The sequence below is a fragment of the Lagopus leucura genome, unplaced genomic scaffold (assembly GCF_019238085.1).
Source record: "Lagopus leucura isolate 7727_CA_CO unplaced genomic scaffold, USGS_WTPT01 Super-Scaffold_100001, whole genome shotgun sequence".
Classification (NCBI taxonomy): domain Eukaryota; kingdom Metazoa; phylum Chordata; class Aves; order Galliformes; family Phasianidae; genus Lagopus; species Lagopus leucura.
This window is the reverse complement of record NW_024962262.1, coordinates 79,270,660-79,285,101: the sequence shown is the minus strand read 5'-3', so window position 1 is coordinate 79,285,101 and position 14,442 is coordinate 79,270,660.

Here is a 14,442-nt window from a genome sequence, read left to right as displayed (position 1 = left end):
CTGAATGAAAAGCTGAAAGACCAGTTAGGCTAGGACATCCTCCCTTCCCTACTACAGTTAAGTTGAAATCCCCCATTTTTGACAAAATGGTATTTGAGATTTGATTGACTTATCAGATTTATGGGAACTTTATCACCTGATGGTGATGACTGGTTGGGAATAAATCTTCACAAAAATTCATGCTTCTGATGTTGCTATTGCTTGATTACAGTGGTGCAAGGCATTTGGACATCTACATGACTGCGTTTTCCTTTTAAACAGAAAAACTGAGATACTATATTAAGCTTGAATGACTGAACAGACTAAACCTGAACAAACTTCAGCTTGTTTCTTTAAAAAAAAAAAAAAAAAAGGATTGAAAAAGATCAATGGAAAATATTTATATAGAGAAGAATTATTATTTTTTAAAAAGTAAAATATCTTTACAAATTATTTCCAGTCTGCTCAAATAGCTAAACTGTCTTCATAAAAACAATTATGAATCCACTAGAAATTATGTTCTATGTTATGTTTCACATTTGGTAGAATCAGTAGTTGGCACTCAATGTGGTAATGCCACTGCAATAGATCTCTAGATTGATTCTCATGTTACTTGTTTCATGAATAATACATTTATAATCTTAAAGAACTTCTGAGGAGTCTTTTCTAAATACTTGAATAATATGCTACTGGTTTATACACATAAACTGATATTATTAGAACTCTTGAAACTTCCAGCCAAATTCAAGAATAAAACAGTTTTGACTTTTCAGTTAAAATGTTTATTCTCCTACTAAAAAGTAACATTTTGAGAAATGAAGCCTTTATAAAATATATTATTAACTACAGTGACCAATGATTTTCAACTGAAAAGAAAGAAAGCATTCTCAAATTACAGTCTAAACATAAATTAAAAAGTTGCAGCAGAATAAAAATATTTTAGTGATAAAAAGTTGTTGGGTTTTTGTTCACATTCATCAGAGTAAGACTTGATGCCAAAACACATGGTAGTTCAAGCATCCATTGAGTCTTCTCTTGTGAACACAGATAGATGAGACCAGCAGTACATCTAATTCCTTTTTACTTGCTATTGTTGCAGTTGTCTTTGCCAGAAGGCTACAATACAAGTGCTGAGTACTTCTGATCCTGCCAGAATCATGCTAGTGTGCTTTGGGACTGAGTTTGGTGCATTGGTGCTGATGTGGGTTATACAGGGGGGATGTGAGACTTAGAATGAGTTAGAGCATAGTACAGTTCTGGTGGGGATAGGCTTCACTTTCCTCGGTATACATGGTGCTGTGGATGTGAATAAACTCATCCCAGTGACACCCATACTGGTGGCCTCAAAGGCAGACAGACTGATTAGAGATGAACAACAGAAAATCTTTTTAAAGCGTTGTTTCTTAACATTGACATGGTGGCTGGCAACTCTGCTTATGGCAGGCAGCATGGAATTAGATGGTCTTTGAGGTCCCTTCCCACCCAAGCTATTCTATAATTCTATGATTTAGGGTCTGCCCTTTTGGAAGCACAAAACTGGAAAATTCAATGTAATTATAGTAAACGTAGTTTACAACTTTACGCATATATGGGAAAACTAACTGCAATATTCAATACAGATTTTTAAAAATATCAAAATCATGCATGTCTTTTTCTCTGAAGAAATCCTAACTTTCCTTTGAAACATCCTGACAAATGCATTTGAACTTTGGAGGGAAAGAATCATGAAAAATAATAACCAAGAAACAAAATAGAAGCATGTTCAACTACTTGGTTTTTTTCTGCATGAGTTATAATTTCTGTGTTTGCCTTGGCACAAGAAGTATAGGACTTTCATGTAGCTTTCAAGTGTGTGTGTTTATAAATATGTATAAGTACACAGATACAGGAAAGTTTCTAAAACTTCAAATTGCTCTAGCTTTATCATTAAGTTAGTACAATAAGATAGCTTTCTTCTCCTGTCCTATTAATTTCACTGACATGGAAAAGGTTGCAACCAAGCAAAAGGAAAGACCTCAGGGTGAGAGAGAGATAAACTGTGATTCTGTGGAAGAGTCCTGCTGTAATTCTTCCTTGCCCTCCAGTTACCAGAGTGTTTTCTTCATTTCCTTTTATCTAGATGTAGCGTTTGGTGGGTACACTGTCTGCTAGCAAGCATGTTGCAAGAGTTTGCGGGATAACTGTGCAGCTAGCAGGACAGCTAGCAAGTTCTTTATACAGCTAAATTGTTGAGTGAAAAGGAACTTATTGAAAATATATTTATCTACAAAGGTGCCTCCCATTTTGAAAGGAAACAAATACTGTTTTCCAACTGAAAGCTAAGAGATTTTCTGTTGCACCAACAAACTGCCAGTACTCAAACAGAACATTAGAAGAATTGTAATCCTGTTTGGCAAAAACTGGCTTTATGTTGTGAAAGTCTAATAATAGTAAGAGTTCTCAGACACCACTGAAATTATCCCTTTATTTAAATAGTGGTGGTGTGTGCTTATCTATGCAGTCAGAAATTATGTAATTAAACTATGAAGAATGGAATAATGTACCCTATGGTTTAGAAAAGTAAGTTCACACACAAATAGGAATAAAAAAAAAAGAAAAAAATGATAATTCATACTTATTTGGTTGTTTGTATAATAGCAGAGACTTTGTATTGGAATCATAATATGCTAAGGAAACTTGATTTTAATAAAAATGACTGAATACAGCAGTTAAGTGAAAGCCTTAGAGAACTTTTGCTGTATATATAAACTTGAACCTGTATTTTCTTGTACTAATATGTTTATAATTTCCTAATTAAAGATTATCTGCATGAATAGGATCTGAGATAACTGAGGATAAATAATGTTTTGGACAACTAACTGAAGTCTATTTATTATTTTCTCATGAATAGAAATGGTCTTTTATTTATTTACATATTTATTTATTCTCTTTTTACATCTGTGCTCTCTGGACATGTAGAAAGGCTGGAATAAGCTTTCTTTGAGTGCACTCAGGTGGCTATTGTTAACTGACGGTCCAAGCACTTCTGCCTCCTACGGCCACAATGGCTTAGGAACCTGTGGAACTTGCACTTGCCTCACTCATGCCTGTCACCCCTAGTATCTGATTTGGATGAACACACTGCTCCCACCCCATGGACAAGGGTAGAAAACCCCCCTGGCTCCTGTAGTTGATGCTGGATCCCCATTCACTCCAGTAGCTGGCACCACAGGCTGGAAGTGCCTACCTCTGATACACTCCCCTGTGTGAATTCATTTGCTGGTACAAGTTTCACTTGCACACACGCTGGTCTTGCCAATAACTGGCATGCAGTCCCTGTAGCATGCAGACACATGGAAGAAAGAGTGAGAATACACAGAGAGATTTAAGAAAGATTTAGTGAGGAAAAGAATTTCAATAAAAAGGGTAGTGGAGAAATTTGATATAAATTGGGAGTTAGCTCAAAAGCATTACAGATCTTTTTATATTATTTTTTCTGCATTGGAGTGTATTACCTTCAAAATATTCCACATCTTCCTGGGGACTCAATCTGTAAGCATGAAAATAAAATTGATTACGGTTTGTTCACACTACTAACTATGCAAGTGACCTATGCAGTGTTACATCACGCTTGCAAAATGTAATGAGAAGAAACAGAACTGAAATGCAACATGAGCATGCATACAGCTACTTTAATTGTCTAAAAGTGTGATCAATTATACTCATTCCTAACTAATGTTTTTCATCAAAATTTAAAGAACTCCAGAGCTAGAAAGACATATAGTGTCTCCATGCAAACTGTTCTAGAGCTTCTCTATTTTTTCCTAATGCCTGGATTGACTCTTCTTTACTGCAGATGAATGCTGTTACTAGTCTAGTAGTAAAAAGACTAGGAGAAAGGGATATGGGCTAGGGAGAGACATTTTTTCAATTTATAGGGTGAGAAGTGTTGGAAATACACAGAAACAGAGGATTCAGAGCAACTGTTTAGGGAAACGAAATGAAGTGAAATTTTCTAAGGAGAAAAGCACAGAACAGTGAACTACTAGCAAAAGCATCGTGTCACTATTCAAAATTGCACAGCCACCCTGTAGTGCTTTCATCATGAATGAATTCCCTTCCTTAGAATTCAATACCAGTGTTCCTTTTCATCTAGGCATTTTCAAAACCTGCAACCACCTTCTAGGGAAAGAAAATACTTATGCAGAAAAATGCAATCCCTGATGTTGCCTAGAATCTTAAGAATCCTAGAATCACAAAGTGATGTTGACTTTGAGTCGGAGGTGGCTCAAAGGAACTAGAAATTCTGCTGTAGGTACTAAACATCTGACAACACTATCATTGTAATGATAAGAATAGTTAAATATTGAGTACATTTCCACTGAATCTCATTATATTGCTTACTGTAAAAGTAGTTCAATTCAAATGCAACAAGAAAAAATTGTCAAGAAAAACACAAAATATTACGTGTAATAATAAGTATTAGGATCATTAGGTAAAAATTAAATTTGACTTCCGTTGGGTCAAGTAAGCAACTTTCACATTCTATGGGTCTAAGCATTTTTACACATTTACACAAGTATTAATAAATTTACCTTGTATTTCCAGGTTTCTGGAATGAAAGGCTGTTATGCAGAGAGGTAATCTCCAGTGCTTACCTTTTCTTTCTACTTGTCTTTGACAACAAATTTTGCACTGCAGCAAGATATGATTTTTGACTATTTAAATGAAGCCAACGAGCCCATTGGGATCACTATCATTCTAAAAATAAATTCATGATTTTACAGCACATCATATTTATCTTATAACTGCTACATGCCCAATAATTTGACATAGCATTGTGTCATTAGTGGATTTGTATAGCTATTATTTTTGTGTGTGTTGCATTTGGATAGAGAGGGGAAAAGAGAACAGTTGTCCAACTTTTTATCTTCCAGACTTCAAGTTCACTTGCTTACAGCTACTAAGAGTCTAAAATAGTCACAGACAATGTACTGGCCTAGAAAATGTTTCTCTTTGGAGACAACAGTTTCTTGAATATTATAACACAAAGAAGATGAAAATGTATTTTTAATACTGTTTATTTTTTTCTAATGAAAAACTATGAGGTCTATTTAGCTAATGACTTGTGAAATTAATATTATATATTAATATACCAAGAAATTTTACATAAAATTTTATGTTTTCCTACAGATATTTAGCTGCCACTCATCTTTAACCTAAATTTCTCAAAATCTCTCTGGAAAATTGTGGATAAAAATTGTCTCTCTATCAAGAAAAGTGAATAGATACTTTTCCCTTGGTAGGGACTGTTAATTAATAGACTAATAAAGGAAAATTCTACACATGAAAAATAAACGTGAGAATATCTTCAATTAGACAAGATATTGAACTTCAATCTTTAGTCTGTTTAGCCATTGCCACATTTCAAGAAAATTTGCTTTTTGTTATAGATAGATAAAAAGTTGAAAACATTTGAAGTAGATAAGAGGTGGTTTAAAACATTTCTGAAAGACAGTTAAAAATAATTGTATGATTTTGATTTGATTTACAATCAACCAAGTAATGAATGAATAAACAATCAAATAAGGGGTTGCTACACATACTGTGGAATGGAAAAGACCAGAAACAAAAACTCTTGTACTTTAGATTTTTCAATTTGTTATTGTAAAATGTGCAATATAGATGTGCAATTGTAATTTAATTTCTGATAGACTTTTTATTATTATTATCCTGCCAGAAGTTGGTATCACAGAATACAATATGATTTATAAAGGCTCATTCAAAAAAGCAGTTAGAAGATTGAAAGGTAAGGGACAGTGTATAGTTAATTAATATGACATTTTTTGCTGTGTCTGAAAAATTGTAGCAAAGATTAATTTCAAAAATTTATGCTTTCACAGTTAAATGGCAATGTACAATAATTACATAAATATCTATAAATCCTTACGTGTTGTTTTTTTTTTTTGTTTTTATTTTTTTTGTTTGTTTGTTTGTTTTCCACAAAAATACTTCTGATGTGGAACATCTATTGAAAAAAAATTGCCAGAATAACAATAGCTTTTTAAAATTTGTTTAATGTATTTGCAACTCTGATGATTTGAAGCCTTTATTGTTGATAGCCTTTGACTTTTCTGAAGTCACTGAATGAAATGCCAGTGAAAATAGAAGTCTGTAAGTGCTTAATTCTCTCTGATCTTTTCAGTTACTTTTCTTTTTACCCCATTTGACATGAAAGTATTTCATTTTCAAATAGAAGATGAAAATAAGAAATTCTAGCATCAAAGAAAAAGCTATAAGAAATAACTGACCAGAATGCACCACTGAGTTAAGTAGAATGCATTCATACTGCAATATGCAGTGATTGTGTCTAATTTCAAAGCATGCTGACAATTTCAAATCATTTGTTGAGTTTGTGTGGTTTATCCTTTATACGAAATTGTTGAATTAGTTGACTTGCTTTTGTCTTCATCTAAACAAATTTTACAAAAAATACCAAATATTTTCAACCACATGTATGAACTGGATAGAAGAATAAATTTAAATATTAATTCCTATTGCAAAAGCCATATAATTGGGAAACAATTAAGGAAGAAACTGACTGAACATTTAGAAACTGCCATAAGAACAAAGATAACATCTACGCAAAAAGGCGAGTAAGAAAGCTAACATGAGCTCCGTTTGGATGCTCATCTATGGATTATAGGTTTCCTTAAAAAATACCTATTCAAATCTTTAAAAAAATTAAAATAAAATAAAAAAGATTTTAGAATCAGCTTATATCCATATTTGAATATTTTTTTAAAAGATAATCTTGAGCAATCTTTTTTATTTTTACGGAGAGATTTTTAGAGCAGTGGTTTTTTTTTGTATATGTGAGAAGCATAGAGGAAACAATTGATTTCTCATTGTGTGAAGAGGTGAAAATAGTGCTTTAATATTCCAGTGGAAAAAAAAAAAAAAAAAAAAGCATGCTATTGAGAACTGTAAGTTTCTATGTTTTATGTGCTTACCTTACCTCTATTGATGTGGTATTGATTGTTACCCCCTGTAACACTAACTTAAATTTTAAGGTTAATCATATGAGTAAAGGAGAATATATGTTCATTGAAAAATTTGATCTTAGAAAATTAGCTGCATTCCTGCTATTGTATCCAGATCAAACATATAAAATATTCCCACTGGAAACCATTGCAGCTTCAGATGTACTTGCTGAAGTTTATAGTGTGATATTTGGACTACAAAGGCCACTCGTTTCCTCAGGGACCCTGCATTCATAACTCACACTATGTTGAGGACAGAGATCTGGTAAATTGCTTAAATTTTCCAGGGAATTTTCAATCTGCAATGATATCTTAAGACATTTGTTAGAAGACTATTCACTCTGAGGCCACAGGTATCTCATGTTCTCCTAATGATTGTGATTCAACAATTCTATTTTATTGATTTTTAGCTCTGAAGCATAACATTTTTTCAGCTGGATATTATTTGATATTCATCAGTGTATTAAAACAATGTTGCATGTTTCTCCTCTAAAATCAGTAAAGAACCTGATGATCAAAACATTTCATATAGTTAACATAAATTAGATATAGAAGCAGTACAGTGGACTGGACCTGTAAGCTTGATTTTTCCCTCTGGAGAAAGTTTTCCACTGGCTCAAATTACTCTTTAGCTTTGAAACAGCACAGGTTATTTCTCTCAAAAAACTGGCATAGGATTAATCTTATTAAATCCACCAATAGCTAACATACTCGGGGAAGGCTCAGTGTAAAGCTGATTTTCTGCTATCTTAAGCATGTCTTTTTCACTGAAGCATAAATGGGAAAATATCTGCATAAATATAAATCCATAACACTATAATTCATTGAAGCAAACCTACCTGTATTTTATTGTTGTGACCATCATATTTGGAGTCTCTTGAATGAAATGTAAGATAGACCAGAAGATTCTGGAAGAGATTCATTAATTACGTGTAATTTTTAAGCATGATAGTATAAAATTAAATATTACTTCTTTCTTACCAAATATTTCAACTTATCTGTCCTAAAAGCTTTCCAGGAAAAAAAAAAAAATAATAATCATTCATCTATTCAATATAATTTTTATTTTTATATTATTTAAATTAAATATTTCTTTATACACAATAGATCCTAATGGAAATTCAGTGACACATTATACTGTACAACTCTTCTGAGCAGTCCACAATCCATTGTAGCACCTATGAATATTGGCAAGATGTCAAGCACTGGAAGAGTTGTTGAAATCTGTATAATACTACCTCTTTATATTGGGATCTAAGTAATCCCACATTATTTAGAAAAGCTTTATCTTTTTTTCTACTCACCAGTAATTTATATCACACATTTATGCTCTTACACATCTGAAAAAAAAAAAAAAACTTTACATTAATTTCTAGGATTTTCAGGTAAGTTATTAATGTGTATAAGATCTGAAGCATTTCATTACTGAAATGGAGCAAAACAAATCAAAGGAACACAATTTTGATTACACACCACTTATTTTCTGGCAGTACAATCACATGCTATTCTTTAAAGAATTAATAAAATTGATATGAATAGAAAGGAAGACTTAATTTTAGTAAAGCTTTGGAAAAAAGTGAATTTTACACATAATCTTTTTAAAATTTTGTAAAGCATATTTGTGTGATATCCTGAGCTCTGTCTCATTGTGACATTTTCTCAGGCCATTAGACACATTGCATTGTCTTCTGTAATACTGCTTGGCAGAGCACAAGGAATACAGCTTGATTTGAGTTGTCACAGTACAAGGTGTCCTCAAGACAACTTTGAAAACAAAAGAGCAAAGTACCATTAAACATACTTCAGCTTTCCAGTGGGAAATAAAGGTTTTCTTTCTGTGAATAAACTCTGGAAAGCATAAAATGCTGAAAATTTTCACTGTCTTTCTGACTTGTATAATTTTCTTAAATAAAACAATGGCAGATCTCTTCAACTTCAATGAAACAGTAGCTGTGAAGCTGAAAAGAATGTATGTAGATCATAAAATATGCAAAAACAACCTCTTAAAATTGAGAGAAAAGACATCTCAGCATGTGAATTTATTGCCATTGTTCATTAGCTACAGAACAGGGAGTATGTAGAAGTTTTGAAAGAGCTTTGATGCTACTGTCAGTCAATGACATTGGGTGCTGTAATCCCTATGTCTTTTTAAATTTTTATAAAGTATGATTGTGAAAACTATGAAACTGAAAAAAAAACATTATTTGATTAGCTAGTAGGAGTCCACCAGGCTCATGTTACCTCATCTTGTCTTCTGTGTTTCACAGTGTTTATAATGAGACCTATTCCTTTTTGAAGACATCACAAGAATTTCTCTGTTCACCTTCAGTGAAATGTGCCCAATAACGTTTTGTGAGGACACGTAATACTTACTTGTCTGAGTGTATTAGTATGAGATTGTGAAACATATTATTTTTATGTTGGCCTGCTCAAGATAGTACGCAGACAAGAGAGAAAAACTGAGTAACTGACAAACACATTGTATTTTTCCATTTTATTTCTCTGTGTTTTCTTAATTACTATCTGTAATGTTCTGCTTAGTTTCTTTTCACAGATTTTTGTATATTTTAATAAATAGTATTAAGGAAAAAGTCCCAAGATATCATTATTTCCTTGACATATTCTGCTACATCTTTTTCAACTTGCCAATCAGATATTAGTTTATTTTTCAGCCCTAAGCTAATCAAAACTACATCCAAAATATAGTTTTTCATCTATAGACTTCTATCAGTTTTCTGATCATATGCTATTGTTTGTAGCCTTACTAATTCAAATGTGTTAATTTTACAAGAGAACTTCAGTGAAGCAAGGATTTGGGAGCCACAAGTACCTATTAAAGAAAATATGTTGCCTGAAATAAAGTAATAGATTATTCTAAGAAATTAAAATATTGATTTACATCTGGCCAGAGGCTTAGAATTTATGTATTTCAGAAAAAGTAATAAATTTAATGTCAGAACTAACATAAAATCAAGCATTAGGGTGTGGCAGTATTTTTAATATAGACAGATACCATAAAACACCTAAGTAGTCTTTTTATGTTGACTATTCTTTGACATATGTATAACAGCAGAATATTTATTCTTGGAGGACGCTATAATTTTGAAACAGTGTTGGGATTTGTTCCAACCTTCTTCAGTGATGAAGGAAAAACATAATCACGTTCAAATATGAAAACAAAGAAGAAATAATGATCATATGTGTTCCATTCTTGATAAATTCCAGTGCATAGTCTTACTAGAAAAATAATTTTTGTGATGGTTTAAATAAAGCATGTTTCTTATTTAATTTATATGTCCTTTCTGAAAATTATGTGACAGCTACACATGATTTAAAAAGATAATTTGGAAGAGGAATAAATTCTATTCAGCAAACTGAATTTTAAGAAAATGTCAGGTATATGAGACAGATGGAGATGCAATCAGAAAAGAATATCTTTTTTTGTGAATTTGAAGAATTTCAAATTCATAGATGTCTCTCTTTCCATCATGAATTATTAGGTACTAATCTTTCTATACTCACTGGTCAGGAAAAAAAAAAAAAAAAAAAAAAAGGCAGTTTCTCTTGCTATTGTTCCTGTGGACACATAACCCCACTGAGCTATCCAAATGTGACTTCTATGTTTCAAGAGACTCCAGTCTACAATTTTCTGTTAAAAACCAAAAAAACGAAAAACAACCAAGCAAACAAACAAACAAAAAACATATTTAACAGCAATAATGAAACAGGTTTATTCAAGCTACGCATAAAACATCCAAAGCAGTTATAACAGTACTCTATGTCTCACAGTTATCTTGCTCTTTGCTTCTTTTTTTTTTTTTTTTTTTTTTTTTTTTTTTCACCCAGATACTTTCTCTATGCACTTCTGGCAAAATAAACCTCTGAGAATGACTTCACTCTCTGTTTACTGATCATTAAATTTGCTTGTTTCAGCATAAATAATTATTAGGCATAATCTTTGCTGCTATGTCAACCTTTCAAAAGCCTTATCTGCTCTCATCTCATATCCCGTGTTCTTCCATGCTCAGGGACAGATCCTCAGCTGTATTTGTGAAGCATTCAGAAAAGCTCAGGAGGGAATCATCCCATTTTCTTATTCCACTGTTAGGGGTATGAGTTGATTTATTGCATTTATCAGAAGTTATTTTATTAATTATCTCCTAACCATTAATATGCTATGCACTGAGATGATTCTAAAAGCCTGTGTAAATTGCTGTAAGGCCACTTTTTGCTGGTCTGATATTGTAAAACTGCCAACACAGACATGGAACAAAAACTGTGTCAGTCTACTGCAGTTTATGTGAGCAAAATGCTTCATTGTAGTGGAATGATCTGTTTTAAGTCTGGGCTTGAAGAAAATAACAATACCAACAAGCATGCAATTCATTTAGGCACACACTGCTTTTGCAGAAGGAAGAGGTCACTTTCACATAGGAGAGCCTCGTGATTTTTTTTTTTCCTATGAGCAAATTGTTTTGAAAGAAGACGATAAAGGGTATATAACCTTTATCTACAGTAATAAAAATTGTACAGATGAGGAAACAGAAAATATAACTAAAACTAAAGTTAACCATTCTAACCATTGTTTGTAGGATGGACCTGCCACTAAAAAGTTTCTTGTACAGGAAAGTAAGATTTGATTTCAAGAAGAAAAATTCATGCCTTTTGTTGCCATCTTGAAATCTTTCCAATACTGCTTAAACAAATAGCTTCTCTTTTTAATTGTCTCAGATGCAAGGGCTCTGTTTTATTCTTATCATGGAAGTACAGGCCTAGTTATTTCACACTTTGATTGAGTGTTTCCCAATTGCATTTGAGAGGAGATAGAAAAACTCATGTACAGGAGGTGCAAAAATATGGTAGAAGGGCAAGATATTTCACGTGGGTTGTGGCAACCTCCACTATCAATACAAGCTGGGGGTTGTAATGACGGAGCACAGCCCTGCTGAAAAGGACTTAGGGGTACTGGTGGATAGCAGGCTGGACATGAGTCCGCAGTGTGCCTTCATAGCTCAGAAATCTGACCATATCCTGGGTTGCATCAAAAGAAGCATGGCCAGCAGGTTGAGGAAGGTGATCCTCTAATCTGCGAAGGTGAGACATGACTTAAAGTACTACGTCCAGATGTGGAGTCCTCAGTATAGGAGAGATCTGTTGGAGCATGTCCAGAAGAGATCCACAAAGATGATCCAAGGGACAGAACACCTCCCCTACAAGGACAGGTAGAGAGATCTGGGGCTGTCCAGACTGGAGAAAGGAAGGTTTTTGGGAGACCAGATAGCAGCCTTTCAGTATATAAAGAGGAGCAAAAAGAAAGATGGGGACAGACTCTTTATCAGCATCTGTTTTGATAGGATAAGGATAAAAGAGGAGAGATTTAGATTGGACATAAGGAAGAAGGTTTTTTTCCAATAAAAGTGGTGAGGCACTAGACCAGGTTCCAGAGAGGTGGTAGATGTCCCACCCTTGGAAACGCTCAAGGTGTGGCTGGATGTGGCTCTGAGAAATCTGACCTTGATATAGATGCCCTTATTCACCGCAGTGGAGTTGAACTAGATGATCCTTAAGTGTCCCTTCCAGCTTAAAAAATTCTATGATTATATGACAACCTGTGGTTTTTGTCTTCAAATACTTCAATGTTTATCTCTTTTAATATTGAACAAGATGCCAGGTTTATGCATTTCTTCTATTAGCTCAACATTTTTTATATATATGCAGACATAAGCTTTAGATTTTAACAATGATTTTTAATATTTTTAATAATGTTAGTTTTTTCATTGGGCAACTAACAGTTGATGTCAGTAATTCTGATGAACTCTTTCAGAAAAAAAAAAAAAAAAAAAAAAAGGATTAAAAATGTGTAGACATGGAATATTATTAAATATAAACTGATTGGGATAATTCAAAATTTAGGTTGGTACCATTTAGAAATGAATTGAAAAATTCTTCCAGACATGCTATATTATCTTTCTACTCTTCTTTAAATACAGTAGTATTTTTTGGAGATTTTCCAATAAATGATTTTTTGAGTGAACTTAATTTTACTTTAGTTTCTTTCAGTCAACTGTTGGATTAAATTTTAGAAATTTCTTCTATCTTTTTCAACCTTACAGCCATTTGTTTTGTTCTGTTTTGTTTTGTTTTCCCAGCTAGGAAAGAAAGTGATATCCAAAAAAACTTGATAGAAGGAGCACTGATATCAAGCAGGATGTTTCAGAGTCCAAAAACTTGTCTCACAACTGTAGATAAAGTTTACAGGATTATTGCTTAAAGCACTGCTACTTACTTGCCCATACAATACTTTTAATAATTCAGTTGCCCAGTGATCTAAAATAAATATGTCTGTATTATTGTTATTTCATAGACATGGACTGAAATGTTCCATAAGCCTTATTCATTCCAAAAACATGACTCATAAAAGAATTTGATTTCCAAATGAATTGTCCCTCATAGTATAATGTCTTTATGTCAAAACTTAGTGCATTAGAAAACAAAACAGAGATATCACTAGAATTATCCTTTTCATCTTGTTCCAAAATTCATTATTTTAATGAGGCACAATCATTGAATCTGTACGTGGCTAATCAAGTAAAAACATTTTTACTTTTTTTTAACGTTTTCTTTCAGAGTAAAAACTGTGAAATGAGATCCTCCCATTTCTTCATGACTTACTGGAATGAGAGATATTAATTACCAGACTGACAGGAGTTTTGTGTTTTTATATTTTTTTAAAGTAATTTTAACCATAAATTAATTACTTCCAATTCTAAACTCACAGAATACATTAGGACGCATATAAAATGCATAAAACCTTTAGTTTTAACTATATTAGTTATTGTTACAGTGTAACTGTAGCTTTTATCAGATTTGATGTCAGCAAATTTTGAAAACTAAACGGTTTTCAGTCTGTGCATCTCAAAAAAGGAAATCCATGCAAAGTCCAGCAGTGACATACTTGACTTAAAATTAAAGTCAGATAGATGTATCAACAATATGATTCACCTTCACATAGCTTCTCTGGTTTTGAGGTCTGCAAGAGAACTATTTTTGAATTATATTGGGAATTATTTGAATTATAATGGGAATGTAATGAAGGGAAAATGACAGAAATTAAGCTCCTTGTATCTTTTTTATTACAGAACTCAAATAATAGCATAAAATTCCATATTCACATTCTGTGGAAAATGAGGGGGAAAGAGTGGACAAGAGAAAGAAGGGTTTGAAAAGAATACATTTTCACAAATGCATTTTACTTGTCTGAACTGGCATGAAACTTTTTCAGTCTAGTTGCCTCTATCAGTTCCCATTCTGTAAATGAAAGTTGAATAGTCCTTTCCTACCATTTATGATATTTCAGAAGAATTGTATTGATTTAATTTTGTTTCCTCTCAAAACTTGTGGAAGCTTTTCTTCTCACTTTTTCCACTGAATTCAATGGCAG